We start from the raw sequence: 26,503 nt of genomic DNA, 5'->3' as shown, positions 1-26,503 counted from the left end.
GTCCTAAAATTGTGACACTTGCAATTTTGACTGCATTTGGGTCTTCACAATGGTGACGCAACACTGAACCTGAATGGAGACCCCAAAACTTGTTTATGACATCAAAAACTGCATTTTTCAGCACCCTGGCCTGATCCTCCTTGCACCCTGCTGTCCTTGGAGGTGGGACCATGGCGCCCAGCACCCTGGTCCTTCAAGACTAGGGCACCCAGCACCCTGGTCCTTGGCCCTATTTTTGGGCCCGGTCTCTTTTGGGTCTCAAGTCTTTATGTTTGCAAATTGGAAAATAATCTTCCCAGGTCGGCCTAAGGTCAGAAAAATCAATCTTTTAACCCTAATTGACAAGTATATAAACTACATTTCCTCTCCCATTTTTGGTAGATGGAAAAGAGGCGGAAGCGACATTCAAACATTCAAGCATTCAAGCATTCAAGCATTCCTTCAAGCAATTGAGCATTCTAAGTCTCCATTCAAGACTAAGTGTTGCATTCAAGACAAGGATTCAACCATTGAAGAGGAGATCACATACAACATACAACATACAACAACAATTACACCTTCGCATGTAAGAATACAAACATTCTTACAACAAGGTATCAGTACTTGTTTTACATTACAATCATTTACATTTACAGCATTCTCATTTCTTGGTTAATTTCAAAATTGGGGTTTGACCTAAGGGCAAACCCCTAATCCCTAACCCCCCAATCTTCCTCTCTTTTTTGTGTGTAGGTTGCAGGTACGCAGCTGAAATTGAAGGTCTGGAATCCTTGTGCAGAGATGAACAGATCCCCCTTCATTTCGCGGATTTTTTGGAGGACCGTGTGCATGCCGGGCACCATCGTCCCATCAACTTTCGCTCAAATTTTTAGGACAGCACCATCTTGACATTTTACTGCTAATTCCAGGTCCACAGCTTCATCCCATATCCCTATCTCAATTTATAAGTGAATCTTTCTCACTTTTCATGCATTCCTAGCTCAATCCTTCTATCTACATTCTTTACAAAAGAGTGTAGCCTTGCTGTCTCAATCCTTGAAACTCATTTACAATCCAATCTTGCATTGTGTGGGATTGGATCTTGTGGGTTTCAACCCCTCTTTTGAATGTAAAGTCTCCCTTAAGTGAAAACCGTCAACCCTAGTGACCTCCTTTCCCTCTCCTTTATTCATTTTGAAAGTTGTCTTCCACTCATCACCCTAGTGACCCTAAGTCTCCTTGTAAGTATTCTACCCATTTAACATGCCTATGATTCAGTTTATCCTATGAGTTCAAGAAACTGAGTGCTCGATTATCTGTGTATATAACAAACTCCTTGGGAAGAAGATAGTGTCTCCATTTCCTAAGTGCTTGTACTAATGCATAGAGTTCTAAATCATAGGAAGAGTACTTTTTCTTTGCATCATTTAACTTCTCACTAAAGAATGCAAGTGCTCTATTTTCCTAACTTAAAACAACTCCTACAACAATATTACTAACATCACATTCAATAGTAAAAAGCTTATCAAAATTAGGTAAAATGAGCACTGGTTGAGTAGCTACTTTAGTTTTCAATAACTCAAACCCCTTATTGGCTACACTTGTCCACTAAAACTTTACCTTTAAACCCCCTTTGATGGTGTATAATATTGGAGCACAAATCTTGTTGAATACCCTGATGAACTTTCTATAAAACTATGCCAAACCATGGAAGCTTCTGACATCACTGGCTGTCTTAGGAGTTGGCCAACTAGTTATTGCTACAACTCTAGATTTTTCCATTTTTAGATTGCCTCCCGATACAACAAAACCAAGATAGACCAATTCTTGTTTCATAAAATCACAGTTTTCAAGATTAATGGTTAGCTGTTCATCAGATAACTTTCTCAAAATAATAGCTAAATGTTGTAAGTGCTATTCCTTAGTCTTTCTGAAAATAAGAATATCATCTAAATACACTACAACAAATTTGCCAATGAAATCATGTAAAACTTCATTCATGAGTCTCATGAATGTGTTGGGAGTATTTGAGAGTCCAAATGGCATGACAAGCCACTCATAAAGACCCTCATGCATTTTGAAAGTTGTCTTCCACTCATCACCCTCCTTGATTCTGATTTGATGGTAACCACTCTTCAAATCAATCTTGCTGAAATATTGTGCACCCCCCAAACAATCCATCAAGTCCTCTATCCTAGGTATGGGAAATCTGTATTTGATGGTGATCTTGTTTATGGCTCTGGAATCTGTGCAAAGTCTCCATGTACCACCCTTCTTAGGTGCCAACACTGTAGGTACAGCACAAGGACTAATGCTCTTCCTAATTAGCCCTTGGTCTAGGAATTCTTGTATTTGACTTTCTACTTCTTCATTTTGTTCAGGGGTCATCTTATAGGCTGCCTTATTTGGTAAGGAGGCTCTAGGTATGAAATCAATTTGATGGCTAATGGCTCTAGGAGGTGGTAAGGCTGAAGGTGTACCATCGCTAATTATTTGTTTGAAGTTATCAAGGATTTTCTACACCTCATATGGTATGTCAACTTTCTTTTCTACCTTTTCTTCCTTGGGTTTCACTATGAGTGCAAATCTTACTCCTTCACCCTCTTCTAGTGTTTTTATGAACTCTTTCTCATTTACTAACAAGATGTTAGGTACTTTGTTGCTGCTCTCTCCTTCTTCAATGAGGGATTGACTTTGATAGGTTACTCCATCTTTCTGAATTGAGTAGGAGTTTCTTTCCCCATCATGTTGTGCTTTTTGGTCAAACTGCCATGGTCTAGCCAATAGCAGGTGGCAAGCATCCATAGGATGGATGTCACATAGGATCCTATCTACATATCCCCCAATGTGGATGTCTACCTAGGTTTTCTCATTTACCAACATGTGTTGTCCCTTATTTAACCATGTGACCTTGTATGGCTCCTTGTGTTGTATCCTAGGTAGTTTCAATTTGCTTACTGCTTCCTTTGATATGATGTTATCTGTAGATCCTGAATCTATGATCACCTTACACACCTTCCCCATGATTTTACACTTAATCTTGATCAATTCTCTTCTCTATGAGGCCTCTGTACTATGTGGCTTCTTCATCAACACTCTTTTGATCATCAAACTCTCACCATCATCTGAAGCTAAGCTGTTCAATGCTAAAGTTTTGGTATTACCTGCATCTTCTTAAACATAGTTTACCCTCTTTTCACCTCCATAAGATGAACTAGGCTTCTCTGGGCATCTATAGGTAGGGTGGCCCAACTTTTGGTAGTTATAGCAGTTAATGGTTGAGAATTAGGACCCTCTCTTTGGTCCATTAGATCTACCCCTACTCAGGTTGCTTGATCCCCTACCCCTATAGTTGGGTTTGCTCTGAGAATCCCCACTTTTCTCAATAAGTTTAGACTCTCCCTTGAATCATTTATCTATGCTCCTTCCCCCAAAACTACTTATATTGCCATTACCATCTCTTCCCCTACCTCTCCCTCAATTGTTTTGTTCTTTCCTTCTCCTACCTTTCTCTTCCACTTTAAGTACCAATTGATAACACTTGTGTACTATTTGTGGGCATAACAAGCTCATCTCTTCCTGGATATTCCACCTTAACCCATTCAAGTATCTTGCCACTTTTATGCTCTCATCCTCTACTACTCTAGATCTCATGCACAGTTTCTTAAACTCCTTAGTGTAGCTACTGACATCTAAGTGTTTTTGTCTCAGATTTTGTCTTTTCTTGTGAAGTTGTATTTCATTGTCTTCAGGAATGTAGGTCTCTTTGATTTTGGCTACCATTTCTTTCCAAGTGGCTAGTGGTTGCTTACCTCCTTTCACCATTTCCTCTTGGATGAACTTCCACCAAGTTAAGGCTACCCCTCTCAGCCTTGATTTTTCCACCTTAACCTTTTGTGCTTCAGTCACTCCACATTCAAAATGGTTTTCTATCCCTTCAATCCACTCTATAAGGGCATCTGGATCCATCTTCCCACTAAAAAGAGCCACTCCCTCTAAGGTTTTACCACTCATAGCTCTCAAGGCTTTCAAAAATGGTTCTTTATCAATAATAGGGTTAGGAAAGGGGATCTCATCCTCTATTGCCATCATTTTACCCTGATCTCCAACCTTAACATGGGCTTCTTTAGTTTTGACTTCTACTTCAGCTAGTTTCATTGCTAGTTGATCTAATCTTTCTCTTAGTGCCCTATTTTCCTCTTCTTGGTCCTCAACCTTCTTAGCTAATTCTGCATTAGTCACTGTGTTTTCCTAATGTTCCTTTCCTCCTGAATCTTTTATTGGCTTTGATACCACTATGATAGGGAGATTGCTAGGAGAGTACTCGAAAAGGATAATTTTCTCAAAAGGTTCAATTTTTTACCCAAAGACTTGTTGAGTCTATTGCCTATGTTTATAAAGTCCTTCTTGTGGTTATAGTACCAAGCAACTCATATATCACTTTCCTAACAAACTCCCCTTTGGTGAAGGATCATTCCCATGCTCAAAATCTACCCAAATTTCTCACTCCACCCATCTACACATCCTCAAACTCTATTCTTTAGCATTCAACCCTCTATTTTAGAGTGCTTTAGGAGTATTTTTCATGTCCAAGTAAGGGTAGCAAGGTTTTATTCCAGTTTTGATGCTCATAGTTTAGTTTAAGGCCCATAGCCTTGGCCTACTCAACTAGGAAACCAGGGGTTCCAAACCTCAAAAGGGGCTAAACACTGTCCAAGGTTCCATTTGACATTTGTTTCACTATCTTAGGATGACCACATAAGGTTTAACAAGTTTCCAATGTTGGCATTTCAATAAGTTTGTTGGTATGAGGATATTGAGAAGGTTGTTGGAGATTGTTGATATGATTGATAAAGGATGATTACTATCTTAATAATATTATTTTGTCATTGATGTCAAGAAATTGATTTTCTGATTCAGTATGATGTTGCCATATCTTAAAGAGTATGTTTTGATGAGTATAAAGATGTCGATAAGTGACACAGAAAGAATCTGAAAATGAAGGGGAGTAATAAGTTATTCAATGGGCAACTATTACCAAGTTAGACAGTGATGAGATTATGATATTTTGATTGTTGTGATATCCTATATATGAGTATTTGAAGACTAAATAAAAGGAAGGAAAAATATTTCAAGCAATTGAATGAGTAAAGGTTTGATACTGTTCTATGTTACCGAGCAAGGAGCTAGTCGGTAAACACCAAGGTTATCAATATTGATTAAAGAAGGAAGAATGTCTACCGAGTAAAGTTCATTATTAATCAAGTATCAACTGAGCAGTAACAAAATGCATTGGATGAATAAATACATTATTAAATGAAGGATGCCAATGAGCTAAAAATTTATAGGGGATTGGTATGTCATGCAAGAATTTTGTTGAGGATCTACGACAATGAAAATACAAGAGTTAGATCTACAACGCAGATTGAATGGTCATATATGAGCACAAGTACCAAGGAAGGAATACAGGTTTCAAGGTGAGATAAAACATTTTTTAGATCAAATGATTCAAAGAACCTAGTCAACGTTTGATGATCTGATGGCTAAGATTAATCATGGGAAATGTGATTAAGGAGATTAAGCAGTTAGGAATTGTTTATAAATAAGGAAAAGTTGATGAACAAAGAATGCAGGAAAATAGAAGAGTAGTGATACTACAGAGGTGATTACCGAATAAAGAAGATTGAAGATCTGATCAAAGAATAGATTGAGAAGCCGAGCAAGGATGAAGATAAGTCTTATGACAAGATTATTTTGAGCATATAGAGTCTACTTAAACATTTCAGATGTGAAGTTGCAGATATATTTTATTACTGTTATTTATTTTGTAAGTGATAGGAAATCTCTTAACCGAGTGGACCTAACAGTCTTATTTGTAAATCCTCTAGCAAGGTAACATTCTGAATGAGTGTTTGAAATCCTTTGACAAGGTCACTTCTAACAAAGTGCAAGATTCTGATAAATCTGAGGGAAATCCCTTGACCAGGTCACATCTAGCAATGTGTTTATGTAATCTTTAACAGGATTGGCTTTTAACCGAGCATACTCTAGAAGAGTATATTTTCTTTGTGGGTCCGAAATCCCACAATGGTTTTTCCCTATTTGGCTTTCCATGTTAAATCTGGTGTTAAATGTGTTATGATATTTTAAGTTTATCTGTTTATGAGTTTGAATGATTTACAGTCATAGTTGCATATCAAGTAAGTTCTACTGAGGTTGAATCTAATGAATATATTGAATTGTGAGTTTATCTGATTCACCCGCCCCTCTCATCTAACTAACGATTGGTAATAGAGCTTAGGACTCTAGAAGAAAAGTTTAAAGGAACATGAGGCAAGATCTGAAGATGTATAAAAGGGATGCACCAAAGTTGAACAAGTCAAGTTTCTCCACATGGCAGAAAAGGATGAAGCTGCACTTATCAGGAATTGGAGAATATGCAACATATTATCTGGAGAATGATTACATTGCACCTAGCACCTACCCAATGACAATGGAAGAGATAAAGGCAAAGCAAGATCATATTCAAGCAATGATTGAAATAACATCAACATTGGCTGACTCAGAGTTTAATGATCTAGAAGGTTGTAATGATGCCAAAGCTATGTGGAATAAGTTTATATCTGTGTATGGTGGTGATGAACATGTTCAAAGAGCAAAAGTAGACAGTATAAGAGGACAACTTCAAACCATGAGAATGAATGAAGGTGAGAACATAATCCAATACACTAAAAGGTTAAAGGAAATTGTCAATCAAATCAAAGGAGCAGGAGGAACTATTGAAGAAAAGGATGTAACAAGTAAGTTGCTTAGAACACTTCTACCTACTTATGCCATTCAAGTCTTTGCAATTAATGAATTAAGGTATGTACCAAACATGCCAGTCTCTTTGGATGCTACTATCAGTAAGCTACATGCTTTTGAGTTAAGTAATTTTGATAATAGTGGGTCTTTGGTAAAGAAAGTTGAATCTACATCTAGTTCTTTTCATCTTGGTGAATCTGATGATTATAATGATACAATGTATAAGTATGTTGAAGGAAATCATAGTGGAGCAAGTGAGATATTTTGCAAAAACAAGGAAGAAGTATACAAACTATATGAGGAAATCAGAAAGCAAGAAGAGTTTGAAGCATTATTAGCCAGAAGGTTACTGAGAGGTAAAGGTAAGTATAAAGGAAAGTTACCTTTGAAATGTTTTAACTGTGATAAAATTGGACATATGGCATCTAACTATCTTGGCAAAGAATCTAGTGAAAAGAGAGAATACCGAGATGACAGACAGAAAGACAATCAATACAGAGGGCACCGAGACTTTAGAAGGATAGATAGAAAGACATGCCTAGTAGTTGATGAGGAATCCAACGATGATAAATCTGATGGGACTGAGACAGAGGAAGTTGTATATGTGGCTATCAAAGATGGATCGAATGAAGAAAGGTATGAAGAAAAAGCCTTAATATCACACATAAATAATAATGATTCTTCGATCATAGATAGTGGATGCTCACATCACATGATAGGTGATAAACACAAGTTTTTTAATTTAGAAGATTATGATGGAGGTTATATAAGATTTGGTAATGATGCACCATGTCTTGTGAAAGGTAAAGGATCTATCACACTTATTGACAATGCCAAATGTGATGATGTATATTGGGTTGAAGGTTTGAAATACAATTTGTTGAGTGTAGCACATCTAAAAAATACATGATACCGAATAGAATTTCAGAAAGGAATTGTCAAAGTTCATGACAAACATGGAAAGTTGGCTGCTACTGAGACTCAAACAAGAGGTAATAAATTTCATCTTGACTCACCTTAGAACAATTGTTTGTATGCAAAAATAGAAGATACCTAGTTATGGCATAAAAGGTTTTGTCGTGTAAATTTTAATAACCTCATCAAAATAAGTAAGAAGCACCGAGTAAGAGGTCTATCGAGCTTGGAAAAACCTGAGAATGCAATATGCCGAGGATGCCAGATGGGTAAGATGACAAAATCAAGCTTTACAAGTAAGTCTTACACTTCTAAAGGAATTTTAGATCTTGTGCATACTAATCTTTGTGGTCTTATGAAAGTTCAAAGTTATTATGGAGATAAATATTTCATATTATTTGTGGATGATTACTCAAGGATGATGCCAGATATGTTTTTAAAAGAGAAATTAGAAGCCTTTCAAATGTTCAAATGGTATAAGGAAAGAGTTGAAAAAGAATAGGAAGACAGTTGAAATGTCTTAAGATCTAATAGAGGAGGAGAATTCACTTCAGATGAATTTAACTTATTTTGCAATGATCATGGTATAAAGAGACAAGTGTCTGCACTGAGAACACCACAACAAAATGGGATAGCTAAAAGAAGAAATGGATCAATTATAGATTGTGCCAAAATTTTGATGATAGAAAAGAGAGTACCTCAAATATTTTGGAGAGAAGTAATAAGCACTGCAGTTTACACCCTGAACCGAGTACAACTAAAGAAAGGAACTATGAAGACACGGTATGAAATTTGGTATGATAAGAAACCAAATGTAAGTTATTTTAAAATATTTGGAAGTAGATGTTATGTTCACAAAGATGACAGAAATGGAAAATTTGATCAAAAAAGTGAGGAAGGAACATTTCTTGGTTATTCCTCTAGGAGTAAAATATTTAAATGTTTGATAAAATCATCTAACAAAATAGTGGAAAGTGCAAATGTTAAAATTGATGAATTTGTAGAAAAGAATGATGAAGGAAACTCCAAATAACTAGAAGATTATGAAGAGTTTGTATATGTACAACCGAGAAGTTTTACCAAGAAAGCCGATGAAGAAAATACTCAGTTACTGAGTGATGAAGAAGATCATATAGAGCCTATATTAGCTAAATATATTAGAAGAAATCATGCATCAAGTTAGATTATAGGAGATAAGGATGATCCAGTGATGACAAGGAACAAACTGAGATAGAACACATGTCTGATATCCAGATTTGAACCAAGGATAGTAAAAGAGGCATTAAGCAATGATGATTGGGTGAATGCTATGACAGAAGAGATTGAACAAATCAAGAAAAATGAAACATGGATACTGGTCTCAAGACCAAAAGAGAAAAATGTAATCGGTACAAAGTGGATTTTCAGAAATAAGCTAAATGAAAGAGGTGAGGTCATTCAGAATAAAGCAAGGCTAGTTTGAAAAGGTTATACTCAAGAAGAAGGAATAGACTATGGTGAGACTTTTGCACCTATGGAAAGACTTGAGGGAGTAAGAACATTGTTGGCATATGCTACTTTCAAAATTTCAAGGTATATCAAATGGATGTTAAATCTGCATTTTTGAATGGTATACTAGAAGAAGAAGTTTATATTGAACAACCTGAAGAATTTATTGAAGAGAAGAATAAAGATCAGGTATGTAAGTTTAATAAAGAATTATATGGCCTTAAGCAAGCACCTAGAGCATGGTATGAAAGACTGCACTTTTACTTAATCAAGATTGGATTAATGAGGACAAGTGGAAACAACAACATGTATATGAAGAATGATGAGGATAATGGAATATTGATTTCAGCCATATTTGTTGATGATATTATTTTTTGTGGAAATGACTCTTTATTTAAGAACTTTGGAAATGAAATGTGCAAATAATTTGAGATGTCATTAATCAGTGAAATAAAGTATTTTATAGGTTTATAGATACTGCAAATGAAAAATGGGATTTTCATTACTCAATCCAAGTATATAAAGGAAATCTTGAAGAAATTTGGAATGGAGGATTCTAAACCTATAAGTACTCCTATGCCTACTAATTGTAAACTATCAAAGAATGATGAATCTACATCTATTGATGAGACACTTTACCGATCTATGATTGGAAAGTTACAATATCTGGTTCACACTAGGCCATATATAGGACATGTAGTAGGCATAACAACAAGATTTTCTACAGATCCCAAAGAAACCCATATGACAACAATCAAGAGAATTTTCAGATACTTAAGACGCACTAAAGATTATGGTTTACTATATAAAAAGAGGAATGATTTTGACTTAAAAGTCTATAGTCATGCTGATTAGATAGGAAATATTGATGATAGGAAAAGTACAAGCGGTGGAGCTTTCTTTTTGGGAGAAAGACTAGTGAGTTGGCTTAGTAAGAAACAAGGATGCATTTCATAGTCAATAGCTGAAGCTAAAGATGTCACTGCAGCATTGAATTGTACCAATATAGCATGGATCAAACAACTATTGGAAGGTATGAATGAGACAGTTACCAAGCCAGTAACTATATTTTGTGATAATACAAGTGCTATTAACATTTCAAATAATCCGGTAATGCACTCTAAGACAAAGCATATCTCTATAAAGTATCATTATCTAAGAGAAGAAGTTCAAGAGAAGAAAGTTGTGCTGGAATATGCTAGCACAAAGGAACAATTAGTAGACATCTTCAAAAAGCCACTGCCAAGGGACACTTTTGAGTATCTCAGAAGTAAGTTAGGGCTCCTACCCCTATCTAGTACATACTGATAGAGTTCGGTGAAAGCATCAATTCTATGACTCTACAAAATATTTATTGTGAGTTGATGCTGATTTACACACTTTAGGATGTTGTCTAAAGTTGTGTAGGAAATAGTGAATGAAGTCAGGATGCTTTGACTGAAACTAAGATGATACATTTGTATATGTTTTAACAACAAGGAAATTACTTCACAAGGGAAGTAATCATGCATTAGTTTTACTTTTGGCATTGTTGTCAAAGGGGGAGAAGACTAATGACAAGGGGAAAAGTTTATAACAGATTGAATAATAGTAGATCGAATCAATTGGAATAAATCAAGTTGGTATTGCTATCAATGCCAAAGGGGGAGATTGTTGGCATTTCAATAAGTTTGTTGGTATGAGGATATTGAGAAGGTTGTTGGAGATTGTTGATATGATTGATAAAGGATGATTACTGTCTTAATAATATTATTTTGTCATTGATGTCAAGCAATTGATTTTCTAATTCAGTATGATGTTGCCATATCTTAAAGAGTATGTTTTGATTAGTATAAAGATGTTGGTAAGTGACACAGAAAGAATGTGAAAATGAAGGGGAGAAATAAGTTATTCAATGGGAAACTATTACGAAGTTAGACAGTGATGAGATTATGATATTTTGATTGTTGTGATATCCTATATATGAGTATTCAAAGACTGAATAAAAGAAAGGAGAAAATATTTCAAGCAATTAAATGAGTAAAGGTTTGATACTATTCTATGTTACTGAGCAAGGAGCTAGTCAGTAAACACCAAGGTTATCGATATCGGTTAAAGAAGGCAGAATGTCTACCGAGTAAAATTTAGTATTAACTAAGTATCAACCGAGTAGTAACATAATGCATTGGATGAATAAATACATTATTAAATGAAGGATGCCAATGAGCTAGAAATTTATAGAAGATTGGTATATCATGCAAGAAGTTTGTTGAGGATCTACGACAATGAAAATACAAGAGTTAGATCTACAGTGCAGATTGAATGGTCATATCTGAGCACAAGTACCAAGGAAGGAATATAGGTTTCAAGGTGAGATAAAACATTTTTTAGATCGAACGATTCAATGAACCTAGTCAAAGTTTGATGATCTAATGGCTAAGATTAATCATGGGAAATGTGATTAAGGAGATTAAGTGGTTAGGAATTGTTTATAAATAAGGAAAAGTTGATGAACAAAGGATGTGGGCAAATACAAGAGAAGTGATATTGCAGAGGTGATTACCAAGTACAGAAGATTGAAGATCTAATCAAAGAAAAGATTGAGAAGCCTAGGAAGGATGAAGAGAAGTCTTATGACAAGATTATTTTGAGCATATAGAGTCTGCTTTAATATTTTAGATGTGAAGTTGTAGATATATTTTATTACTGTTATTTATTTTGTAAGTGATAGGAAATCTCTTAACCGAGTGGAATTAATAGTCTTATTTGTAAATCCTTTAGCGAGGTAACATTCTGAATGAGTGTTTGAAATCCTTTGACAAGGTCACTTCTATAAAAGTGCAAGATTTTGATAAATCTGAGGGAAATCCCTTGACCTAGTCACATCTAGCAATGTGTTTATGTAATCTTTAATAGGATTGGCTTTTAACCGAGCATACTCTAGAAGAGTATATTTTCTTTTTGGGTCCGAAATCCCATAGTGGTTTTTCCCTATTTGGGTTTCCACATTAAATCTGGTGTTAAATCTGTTATGATGTTTTAAATTTATTTGTTTATGAGTTTGAATGATTTACAGTAATAATTGCATATCAAGTAAGTTTTGTCGAGGTTGAATTTGATGAATATATTGAATTGTGATTTTATCTGATTCACCCCCTCCTAACTCCCAAATCCTCCTTGCAAATGGGTTTGAGTATTTTGACCAAAGTTGTCATTTGTGTGTTATGAAACCAAAAAGGGCTACTAGCCATGGAGGCCTAATTGGCACTTTTTTTGCTCATGACACCCAATGATGGGCCTTTTTACCATTGGAAATGATTTGGTTAGTGTGGATTAGGTCTAAGGTAATAGATTTATTTGGTTTTGGACTCCTTCAAATTGGTTTAATGATTGTCCACCATTTTAGGCTTAAACATAGGGTTTTATGAGGGTTTTGGGTGCTTCCACCGTAGATCCTTTCTAGCAAACTTGTTTCTTCTTCCCATACTATTTGGAGACCTCTACCATAGAAAATTAGAGTTTCCCCTAGCTTTGACATACAAGCATAATGCCAAACACTTGGCAAGCAACTGAAAATGGAGAGGAATGTCACTGTGACTGTCAACTTGCTGCTGCACTTTTGGACCTATTTTTACAAGAAGCATCAACTTGTAAAGATCCTCAATGAGGTCTTCAAACATCAAAAAAAAATCCTATTACATTTCCTTCATGATTCAAGGTTTGTATTATGCTCTTAAAGCATTCCATGAGCATTTTGTCAAATACAAGTCATAAAAATAGTGAACTCACAGTTTGCTTACAAAAAAATAAAGTTTAATAGGATCAAGCTAAACCAATGAGAAAATGTGATCTTACACAACATTGGCCATATGTCCAGACCTTTGACTCATGTATTTTTTCACTCCAAATTAGACTTTGGGTGCAAATCTTGAGTTTTAAACACACTACTAGCCGAGTGATCAATACTTGCCTAGTATTCACTCAAATCCTTCTTCCAACCACCATTTTGGCTTAAAAAAAAGAATATGAACAATATATACATGAGTAAAAACTTGATTGAATCCATATTATGGGATCCCAAGTATGGATTAGTCAAGTGGAGTCATTTTGGAACTTCAAACCCTTGATAAGGCAGCGAGCACATAGTTTGGAAATAATTTTATACAATCAAACTTCCAGAAGAAACCAATGCAAGAATCAACTAGAGAAAATTATACAAGTACTATGCACACTTTCCAAAAGGTATAGTATGGATTAAGAAGCTACAGTACGGATCATTGCACTAAAAGATACAGAAACTAGTCATAAAGCCATTATCTCATGATTTTATTGAAGAAACTTTGGTTTAAACAATCACCAACTTTCTTTAAAGAAAAGAGAGGTGTTTTTATAGTCCAAAAATTTGGTTATCAAGGTCAGTATGGACAGGATGCTTCCACAATGATGTTTTTCAAGAAAAACACAAAAATGACAACTTTGACAACTTTTTGAGCCAAATGACAACATTTCTTGCTCAAAAAGGCATTTCTGACAATATAGCCTTATCAACTTGTCTAATCAACTTAGACATCCCTAAAAACACTTATCAAACATGTTTCAATGCTTTTGAAAGCATTAGAAGACCTTTTTAGCAATTTTGCACTTTTTTGCCAAATATTGTCAACTCAAAGCTTGAAATGTAAAATTTGATCTCTTGAGCCCAAAACGAGATCAAAACCACTACACATGACTCACAAAAACCTAAAACAAAATTATCAACCCATTACAAGACATTTTCAACATGAAAGCATTAAAAACTCAAAAATGGAAGTTTTACTCAACTAGGTGCTCCTGCACCATAAACCCTCAACCATAAACAATTAGGTTGGCCACCAAATAATAAAAAATATACATAATTACAAACCATGTTAGCCTCAGACCAAAAAAATTATATCCAACACATAAGACATCCCAAAAACACATCGAGAGGACCAATCTACATGTTACATTAAAGTCGGTCCATAACTTAGATCAACTAGGACCCAGTATAGGTCCACACACTACAACAATGATCTCCATCCACCAGGTCTTGAACAAGATCTAAAGAACATCCTGAAACTCCACCAAAAGCCACACCAACACCACTTATGCAATTCATCAAAGATCTTCATCAAAAGCTTTTCTGGTGAAATCCTCGCTGGAACCAGAAACTAAGCTCTTAAGCAAGCATGATAGCATTTGATCACTAGACCAAAACCAACTGACCAAATATGAGCATGAGTATGATGAACAAGCCAATTCTATCACCATACTATACCAGAGACTACTAGATCATGTTGGATCCAAATCAATCAGAAACCACTCAACCTATCGAGACCAGACAGGTGTTGGTAAAGCATCCAAATAGCTAGTGTTAAAATCAATGAAAAAACATCAATGCAACACATAATCAATTCCACCAAATGGCCAACAATCTCCCCCTTTGGCATTGATGGAAAAACTAGATGTGAAAAAAATCTAAGTACCAAGAAATACCAAACAAGTCTCCCCCAATGGAAGACATCCAACAATCTCCCACATATAGTTTTGAATGTCAATATCTCTCCGAATGTCAATATCTCTCCCCTTTACTTTTCTTATTCTTATCTCTCCCCCTTTGACTTTTTCTTTTTCTTTCTTTGTCTTTTTCACATCAATATCTCTCCCCCTTTGAAATCAATGCCTTAAATCTGACAAAAATATCAAAGCAATAACATAAGCCACTAAATCCCAAAGCTAACTACTCCCCCTGAGCAGTAGCATCCCACATCAGTTCTTGAATGAATAGTATCTCTAATAGTGCATGTCAGAATGATGCCAAACCACATCAATCAAGTCTCTACCAGAGGGGCAGAAACTCTCAATCTGTCTCTCAAGTACTCAAATGATTCCTTGGGCAAAGGTTTAGTGAAAATATCTACAATCTACTCTTTAGTGTTCACATAAACCAGTCTAACTTCATTTGCTTCTACCTTTTCCTTCAAAAAGTTATACTTGATAGATATGTGCTTTGTTATAGAATGAAATACTAGATTATTTGATATATCAATAGCTATAGAGTTATCATAGTGAATAACTATTGGTGCATCACAATCCACCTTTATATCCTTCAACACTTGCTTCATCCATAAAAATTGTGTACAGTTAGCAGCAGCAGCAACATACTCAACTTTAGTAGTAGATAAAGAAGTACATGATTGTTTCTTGCCGATCCATGAAACCAACTTCTTTCCAAGAAAGAAATCTTCACCAGAAGTGCTTTTCTAGTCATCAATATCTTTAGCCCAATCAACATTTTTATATGCACACAAAGTAAAATTATCATCCTTAGTGTACCACAAACCATATTCTGATGTACCTTGCAAGTATCTAAATATCCTTTTCACTGCAATCTCATGATTTTCTCTAGGATCACTCTGAAATATTGAAACAATACAAACATCATTCATAATGTGAGGCCTACTCTGAGTCAAATAAAGAAGACCTCCAATCATAGATTTATATCTTGTAGGATTTACCGATGTAGAAACATCTTTTCTTGTCAATTTCTCACATGTAACCATAGGAGTACTTACCAGTTTAGAATCTCCCATACCAAATTTCTTCAACAATTCCGTAGCATATTTAGTTTGACAGATGAAAATACCTTTTTCAGTCTGAGTAATCTACAAACCTAAGAAAAACTTCATCTCACAAATCATAGACATCTCAAATTCTTTCTTCATATTCTTAGAAAATTCTATGCATAACTTATCTTCACCTCCAAAAATAATGTCATCAACAAATACTTCAATAATCTGTATATCATCATCAATAATCTTATAATATAAATTACTATTAGCACTGCCCTTAGTAAAATCAAGCTTCAAAAGATGTTTATCCAACCTTGCATAGCAAGCTCTAGGTGCTTGTTTCAATCCATATAAAGCTTTCCTTAATCTGCAAACCATATTTGTATCACCTAATAGTGAAAAACTATTAGGCTTCTCAATATAAACTTCCTCATCAAGATCCCCATTCAAAAATGAATATTTAACATCCATATGATGAACCTTGTATTTTTTATAAGCAGCATAGACAAGAAATAATATTATAGCTTCAATCCTAGCTATAGGTGCAAAAGTCTCTCCATAATCAATTCCTTCCTTCTGAGAATATCCTTTGCAAACCAATCTAGCCTTATTCCTTATAACTTGACCATCCTCATTAAATTTATTCCTAAAAACCCATTTATTTCCAATAACATTTTTTATTTTTAGGTTGGGGAACCAAGGTCCATGTGTTATTTTTCTCGATCTGATCTAGTTCTTCTTCTAGAAGCTTTCAACCAATATTCATCTTTACATGCCTCAATTACTAATACTAGTTCAACCTATGAAATTAAACATACCTCATTAGTTTCTAGTCTTCTTCTTGTCATCACTCCATTGCTCTTATCCCAATGATTTGATCTTCTGAATGATTCAATCTCACATACCTAGGAGTCTTCTGACTTTCTATTCCTCTTCTCTGTTCTTTAGTTACTGTAGAATTCTCTGATACTATTGGAGTAACTAGTTCAACACTCTATTCTAGTAAACGTGTTACATGTTCAAATATAAACATTTCCACTACCCATTCCTTCTCATAAACTCTGATTTGACTTTTGTTCAGTTCATCTACTTTGACATTAGCACTCTCTAGAATTCTCTGCAATCTTTTATTATAACATCTATATGCTTTGTTTTCATTAGAATAACCAAAAAATATGCCTTCATCACATCTAGGATCAAATTTTCCAATGATATCATCTCTCCTGATATAACATTTACTACCAAAAATTTTGAAATACTTAACTTTAGGTGTATTACCAAACTATAATTCATAAGGTGTCTTACCAATTTCTCTTTTGATATGTACTATGTTGAATATATAAACCATTGTGCTCACTACTTCTCTCCAGTAGATATGAGGTAGACTAGCTTCCATCATCATTGTTCTAGAAACATCCAAGATAGTTATGTTCTTCCTTTTCACAACTCCATTCTGCTATGGTGTCTACAAAGCAAGAAATTGTCTTCTTATACCATGCTTCTCACAAAAGTTATTAAACTCACCAGATGTGAATTCTCCATTGTGATCTGACCTCAAACATTTAATCTTCAATCCTGTCTCAATTTCCACTTTATCCTTAAAGATTTTAAACTTTTCAAAGGCTTTAGATTTCTCTTTTAAAAAAGTAACCTACATAATTCTGGAATAATCATCAATGATTAGCATGAAATATCTATCACCTTGAAAACTTTTAACTCTAGCAGGGCCACACAAATTAGTATGAATAAGATCAAGAAAATCATTTAATTTACCTTGTATACTCCTAAAAGAGGTTCTGACCTGTTTACCCATTCGACAATCTTTACTGTAGATCAGGAAATTGAGGATTCATCGAAACAAATAACAATTAGGACAATCACAAAACCTAAAACTGCAATGAAAACAATCCTAATCTAATCAATGAAAACATGAACACAAGATATTCAAAATGAAATCAAAGCAAACCAAATGCAGATATCTCCTTCATGTGGCTCCATTGTTCTTCTTTCCCCTTCCAATTTGATGTTGTTCTCACCTACAAAGTGCATTTGCAAGTGGAAAGCAAGTTGTTGATGAAATTTGTAGCATAAGGTTACTCGAAAATGTGATTGATTGATCAAAAATGTGATTGATTCTGAAAATGTGATTGATTCCTTTTTTTTTTATTTAAGAAACTCATCCAATTTATAGACAAATTGGAGAGAGGAAAAGATTAGCATGAAATTGATATTAGAGGCAATTGATTTCAAAAATGGCAAAATTGAGTTGAAGAAAGAAGGTTATGACACCTTCAATGTCATGAATTATGACATATTGCCAATGCAAAGGTTAGAGGACTAAAAGCTTATGACATCTTGCTATTGCAATGGTATGACGCATGAGAAATTCATGCTTCCACCGAAGCACAAAAATAGGGAGAGACTAGAGAGGAATTGATAAGGTGGAAATTGAATTTAGCAAATTAGAAAATGAGGTGGAAATTAGGAATTAGGAAAATTAGAAATAAGGTTAGAAATGATGAATTGGAAATTAGGAAATTAGAAATTGATGAAATTAGAAAATTAGGTGAATTAATTAATAATTTTTCATTCGTTAATTAATTCACAAAAAGAGGGGGAATTAATCAGCCAATTAAATAAATATTTAATTGTGACAAGAAGACTTAGGATAAATAAATAAATTATTTAACCTAGAGGGAAAATGACAAACAAGATTAAATGAATAAATCATAAAACCCTAGAAGATGAATTAGAAATGCAAGGACAACAATTAGATCTTGACAAAAGATAATTGATGTAGGGTCGATTTGATCATGATTCTGATTGACAAAGGACCAGTGTTGATAAATGATTAAAATTGGTTGACAAAAATCAATGACAAATTGACCAAGATTGACAAGGAGATCAAATTGAAAAGTGCCAATTGACATGATTAAAGAGGACAAGGATCGATGACGAATCGATCACAAAATGACAAAATTGACAAGGACAAGGATCGATGACAAATCGATCACAAAATGACAAGATTGACATGAGGATGAAACCCTAATTCTATCATCGATTAGGATTGACGATGTCCAAAATAATGATACATGTGCACACACATTGATGCGACAGGATAAGATCAACCAAAATCATCACTGAAGATTGTTATTGACAAGACCTAATTCGAAAGCGATAAAAATGAGGAATGCAGAAGAAGGATTCGATGCTCGCAGATGATAAAGACCAAGTGCGCAACATAGAAGAAATGTTAATGCAATGCAATAACCCTAAAATAAGGCAATGCGCAAATGTTAAAGTATGACTCAACAAGCATTGACCATTTTTAGATGTCTACATTTTGTTCCTCTTTGAGACAGTGCGATTTTAAGCATTGTTTGAAAGAATAATAATGAAAATGCCCCAGACAATAACAATGACATATGCATGCCCCCTCGAGGAATTGGCCGGAAACATCCAGAAAAGAGGCCAATTAGTTGATAAGAATAAAAGAAAATGATAGGTTCAAACAAATCAAGAATTGAAGGTTGGATGCACAAATTACAAGCAATAGAAGGCACAAAAGACCGCAACCAACATAAGATGGAGAGGATGCACGTCCATCTAGGTACTGACAAAGAGCTATATAGGAGACAAAGAGAATGAAAAGAGTTCATTTGCACTGGCCAAAGTGGAGGAATTGTTGCTCTGGAAAAGGACCCTTGCATAGAGATGGCGAACATTCCAATGGCAGATCACCTCAGGGAACATGTACGCACCTATAGATGACCAGATGATGCAAGAGCAGCGGTATGTATCTCAAAAACCCATATTGTCAATTTCATGAATTTTGCTTGATTGCGGGACATTGCGGGGCCCATAGGGAAAGAAAAAATGGACATCTGCACCTGTGTAAGGATGTTTTGTGCCTGTGTAGGGTACACAAGTGTAGCTTCATGCTGCAGAGGCGCAGGATAGGGTACACAAGCACAATTGTGCACTAAAAACACTAATTTGATCGAAAACAGTGTGCAGATGATCCCAAAAAGAGGGATAAGGGTAGGATAGGTCAAAATAGATAAGAAAAACCCTAATTGGAGTATGAAACAAGGAAATGCAGCCCTTAGGAGAAAACCCTAAAACTGACAAAGTGTGCCCCAATTGTGATGCAGAGTCGACAGTATCCATTGATTACATGGGAGAATAGACCCGACTGCTTCATGTTGCGAAATAGACTCAGGAGCACGGATAGAGATACATTAGCAGGACTTGGATTATACTATATTACATTCATGCCCAAGATTAGGTCAAACACAAGACTTCTTACTACATTGGTAGAGTGATGGCATTCAAAGACTTCCTCTTTCCATCTACCAATTGGAGAGGCAACTGTGACACAAGAGGATGTGTGGCATATCCTCCACATTCCGATTCATGTGGAGATGGTAGTATATGACCTAGTGACAGGGAGAGACGCTTTGTGTAGATTATTTGAGTGCGATGCAGATGACCTTGATATTGTAGAGAGGGAGATTGGCTGGGAGACCATGGCATTAGAGTATGATCAGTGATATGTGGTGATAGTAGTGGTTATAGCATGCCTATTAGCAGGTGATAGATAGAGGACATGGATTCCCTATTAGATGGGGAAGAGTGCTAGAGTGGATGGTGATAGAGGGGACTATGTATGCATGGGGACCATGTGTGCTTGCTATGCTATATTTTCAGCTACAGCAAATAGCATATCAGAGGGTGTAGACTTTGAGTTGTGGGGTCACACTATTACAAGTATGCGCATTTGAGCACATAGCCATATGTCGACTGATTGTAGAGAGATAGGTAGTACCACATCGACCATATGTGTACTGCTATGGGGGAATGCTAAGATAGGGTCCGTTCGAATACATATTGTATTGGAAACATGAGCTAGATAGATTAAGAGAGTTCACATGGAGGCCATATCAGGATTGTCCTCAATGGTCAGATGATGGCGATGAGCTATCATATTGTAGACAAGAGAGATACCTGATTGGGCAACTAGTGAATTTCTAGAGAGTGATTGAGATGTATCTGCCAGAGAGAGTCAGATGATAGTTTGGAGAGAGATAGGATGTATCGAGAGGGACTGCACACTTTGCCTGATCTCACAGAGAGACGAGTTAGTGGGGGAGGATGATTTAGTCACACATAGCATATGCCGACTTCACATAGCTACAACAGAGACATTGGGATTGGAGTTCAGATGTTGTGGATGTCGAGATGACAGAGGAGTATGAGCGATGGTTTGCATGATGACAACCAGTGCCATTGATAGATCCTAATATTCCAATACCTAGGAGACAGGAGGACTTCCCACTCATTGGAGAGGAGGAGGGAGATGATGAGGATGAGGAGGATGACAAGGATGGAGGTAATGAGGATAAGGAGGATGACAAGGATGGAGGTGATGAGGATGAGGAGGATGATGAAGATGGAGGGGATGATGAGGAGGAGGATGAAGATGGAGGGGATGATGAGGACAGGGAGGATGAGCCAGATCCAGCTGATTAGGAGTCATTACAGGATATACCCATAGAGCCGGAGACAGCTAACATAGAGGAGATGGAGATATGTAGGGCCACCATAGCGAGTCAGCATGATCACATTGCAACATTAGAGAGATAGAATGCTATCTTGAGGATAGAGAAGGATCACTTCAGAGTAGAGATAGCCAGGCTGACAGCAGCTTGAGATATAGCAATAGCCCAGGCATAGCAAGCAGAGCAGAGAGTGACCAAGTATATTGGGTCTATTAGGGATGCCAGTGCATGTGAGATGGCACAGATGTTGGTAGAGACTGGAGATGAGCTTCACTAGTTGAGGACACTATATGAGAGTGCAGTTCCACTAGAGTAGAGAGCAGTGTCATATAGGTCACGGTCGAGGACAAAGAGCAGGCCATGCTCTCGGAGGTCAGTGAGCAGCATGGGGGTGAGTGGACCTAGGAGACCACCACAGCCAGGACCTGGGATAGGAGGGATATCATCGTTGAGACATGGCAAGGATGAGGAGGACAGAGGGAGCACCTAGTCATAGAGGCACGTGCTCCTTATGATAGATACATATATAGTTTGACATTATTTTCTCAGCCTGTGGGCCATACTTAGGACAGACAGTCCAATTTTGTACGTCAATATTGTTTTGATATATGATATGATATGCAACTATATGGTGAGATGCAATGTGTTATGACTTATGTTTACGTTCCATGTATGGATGTCTTATGCACTATTTATGTACCATTGTGGAACATGTATGAATATATTTTTATGTGTTTTTGATGCATTTATAATATGAAAAATGCTTGATATGGGCCTGATATAATGAAAATGAACTAACCAATGAATGTAGGATGCAACTTATGTTTTTTTTTGGAGATCAGATAACTAGATCGAATTGACTGCCCAAACTGATGGAAGAAATGTTAGTAAGAAGAAATTAGACAGAGGATAGTTAGAGATGAAGAAAAACTTGCTTTCACCAATGCACAGAAGTAGGTAAGAACTTTTATTTAATGTAGCAAAGCAAATGCAGAGCATCATGGCATTGAAGGCCAGAGTTGAAACACAACCCCTTTTGCAAAAGATAGACACATTGCACACAAGGAATGAGTGAAGCATCCTAGGGTGCATACATCAAGGGTCGAGGTATGTGCAGTGTTCACAGAGCGAACTTACTTATCATAGACACCCAATGATATAGTTGCCCCAGTTTGTGACAAACATTCCACAAACAACAAACACAACAAAAAAAAGAAAAAGGGACCATGAACCATCTCAGTTACTCTAAATCACTCAGTGACATCATCGAGCAACATAGGAACATGATCGAAGCCAAAAATAAACCAGTAAAAAGATAAGATGCACAAATTCAACTAAGTCAAACAAACAGTCTAATCGTCATTGTCAAAAGTGGAAAACAAGAATGATCATGCTATCTGGTTCCAGGGAATGCGATACCCCATCTAAGATAGGACACAGCCTGGTTTTGAGTATACCACACCCCTGTATAAGACCCATGATAATATTGACAAGGACCAATGGTAATGTTGATGCTATTTTGATTGATATGACAACTATGATCAGGTTGAATGTTTGGTTTGATTGAAAAGTTCATCTGTTAATGCGTGATTCCAGTAAAGCACAGTGTTTGATAGATTGTCATTGGATGTATGCTCAATGATCTATCTATGCACAAAGGGGATATTTATTGACAAAATGCAAAATGCTTGTTTCTGGATTTGAACGTTTTGAAAAAAAAAATTTGTTTTTGTTTTTTTTGAGTTTTTACAATTTTTTTGTTCATTTTTTTCAAGACTTTATTTGACTTTTTAGGGATTTTTTCAGGACATTATGTGATTTTTTTGGATTTTTTCAGGACATTATTTGATTTTTTTTGGAATTTTTATGGATTTTTTTCAGGACGTTATTTGATTTTTTGGGATTTTTCCATGACATTATTTGATATTTTTGGATTTTTCCAGGACATTATTTGATTTTTTTGGATTTTTCCAAGACATTATTTGACTTTTTTGGATTTTTTAAGCTCCAGTCCGCACATAGGAATAATTCCAGTAATTGATCATGACAAAGTGAGCACCCAATGAAAATTGGACAGACATATACAGTGACCAGGACCAAAACATATGTACAACGATTGGAAACCTGAGTATGCAAGACAATGATGTTGACCAATCACAGGCCTGGAACAGAACATTGGGTCAACATAAGGATAATCGTGATAAACCTGCGGGGGGAAAATATAGCCAGGGGTTAGGATAGATAATAGAGCAATAGTCTTTCCTTTGATGATGTTAGTAACTATGAAAGGCCCAACCCAATTAGGCTCAAACTTTCCTTTGATGATGTCAGTAGATTGTGCATTCTTTGGGTTCACCTTTAGGACCAAATCTCCCACTTCGAAGTGTTTCCCTTTGATCTTCTTATTATAAGAGCAATGGAGATGGTTTTGATATGCCTGCAAATGTGTCAAGGTTGTTTGATGTTTCTCATCTAACATCTCAAGCTAATGCAACCTAGAGACTCTATGCATCTCATCATCAATCAAATGTTGCAAGGAAACATGCAAAGAGGGAATTTCCACTTCCATGGGTAGAATGGCTTCTGCACCATACACCAAGGAATGTGGTGTTGTGCTAGTAGGTGTGCGGATAGAAGTGCGATAAGCCCATAGTGTTGGATTCAACTGTACATGCCAGTCTCAACCAACATCATTGACCACCTTTTTCAGGATCTTAATAATGGTTTTATTTGATGCTTCATCTTGAACATTACCCTATGGATAGTAAGGACTGGAGAAATGGTGTTGGATTCGAAACTTTTCACAGAGTTCCTTGACATCTTTACTCTTGAATGGACAGCCATTATCTGTGACTATTGCAAGAGGAACCCCATATCTGCATATGATATAATTTAGTAGGAATTTTGAAATTTGAACACCAGTGATATAGGTCATAGGGATAGCCTCGATCCATTTTGTAAAGTACTCTATGGCTGTAATGATGAACCTGTGTCCATTTGTAGATTTTGGGTGAATCTTGCCAATAAGATCCAATCCCCATTGAGAAAAGGGCCACGGAGATATGATGGAGTGAAGTTCTTGAGATGGCGCATGAATGTAATTTCCATGGATTTAGCATTTGTAGCATTTCTTGACAAAACCATGAGCATCCTTTTCCATAGTGGGCCAATAATACCCAGCACGAATCAACTTTTTAGCTAGACTCAGACCATTGAAATGGCCCCCACATATACCATCATGAACCTCATGTAAATTCATTTGTGCCTCGTCAGAATCCAAACACTTGAGGAGGGTGTGGTCAAAGGAACGATGGTAAAGGGTGTCGGTGATGATGACATATTTGGCATTTTGGCGTATGAAGGCTTAGCATTGGTTAGAGGAAAGGTTAGGTGGTAAGGTTTGGGATTTCAAATATTAATAGATTTCATTATACCATGGGGAATTAGGACCAACAAGAACACATATCACATCTGTTGTCAGAATTTCAAAAGAAGGGACAAGCAACTGTTTGACCAAAAATTCACATCTATCCATATTGTGGGGCATATTTAACATGGAAGCAATAGCTGCCATCGCATCTAATGACTTGTTTTGAATTCTTGGAACTTGACTAAAATGGATAGCCATAAATTTTGTCTTGAAGAAATCCACCATATGCTTATAGGGAATAAGCTTTTCATCTTTTATTTCATAGTCATCATTCACTTGACGGATGACTAACTAGGAATCTCCATAGACTTGCAAATGTGTGATGTTCCAGTGGATTGCTACTTGGAGTCCTATGACCAGAACTTCATATTCTGTAATATTATTAGTGCAATGGAAAGTTATTCTGTAGGATTTGGGAATAGCATCACCTTGAGGGGTGACAAACAATATACTTTCTCTGGACCCAGATTTGGTATGGGATCCATCAAAATATAATTTCCACTCATTAGAAGACATGACAACAAAGACTGATTCATCTGGAAAATTCATCAACATTGGATGATCATCATGAATAGGTGCCTCTGCAAGTTGATCTGCTATGATTTGTCCTTTTATTTCCTTTCTCTCAATGTACTCAATATCAAACTCACTGAGGATCATAACCCACTTTGCTAGGTGACCTGTCAAAGCTGCCCTACTAAGCAAGTATTTCAAGGGATCAATTTTTGCAACTAGCAATGTCTGATGATTTAAGATATAGTGTCGCAGCTTCTGTGTTGCAAATACCACTGCTAAACATGCCTGTTCAATAGTTGAATAATTCAGCTCATAGCCTACTAGTGTCTGACTAATATAATAAGTAGCCCGTTCTTTGCCTTTCTCATCTTGTTGGGCTAAGAGAACTCCTAGTGCCATTTCAATTGCAGAGATATATAATATGAATGGCTTCCCTTCTATAGGAGGCATTAGAATAGGTGGCAACAATAGATAATCCTTGAGAGTTTTAAATGCTGATTGACATTGCTCAATCCATTTAAAAGTGACACCTTTATGCAATAAATGCTGGAAGGGATGACATTTGTCTGCCAATTGAGCTATAAACTGGTGGATTGACTATGACTTTCCTTGCAAACTTCTTAATTGATAGAGATTGGAAGGAGGAGGCATATCCATTATTGCTTTAACTTTTTCTGGGTCTACTTCTATGCCTCTGTGAGAAGCAATGTACCCTAATAATTTGTCGGCTGTGACACCAAAGACACATTTCTTTAGGTTGAGTCTAAGCTTGTAGGTTTCCATTCGATCAAAGATTGGGCCAAGGATGGCTAGATGACTATCTCTTGTGACAGATTTGCATAATAGGTCATCAAAATAGTCTTCCATCAAAGTATGCATAAAATCATGGAAAATTGTCATCATAGCTCTTTGATATGTTGCACTAGCATTTTTAAGACCAAAAGGCATCACATTCCAGCAGTATGTACCCCAAGCACATGTGAATGTAGTCTTATGTTGATCTTCAGGAGCAATGTGAATTTGATTATATCCAAAAAAACCATCCATCAATGATAGAATCTCATATCCAACAGTCATGTCAACTATGATATCTATATTCGGCAGTGGAAAGTCATCTTTAGGGCATGCTTTATTAAGATCCCTAAAATTCATAAAGATTTTGATGCCCCAAGTTGCTTTGCTAACTAGTACCAAATTTGAAATCCAATCTTCACAATCAATTGGTCTGATAAAGCCCACAT

The sequence above is a fragment of the Cryptomeria japonica genome, chromosome 10 (genome assembly GCF_030272615.1).
Source record: "Cryptomeria japonica chromosome 10, Sugi_1.0, whole genome shotgun sequence".
Taxonomy (NCBI): Eukaryota; Viridiplantae; Streptophyta; class Pinopsida; order Cupressales; family Cupressaceae; genus Cryptomeria; species Cryptomeria japonica.
The sequence above is the reverse complement of the archived record's forward strand: the minus strand, read 5'-3'. Positions refer to the sequence as shown.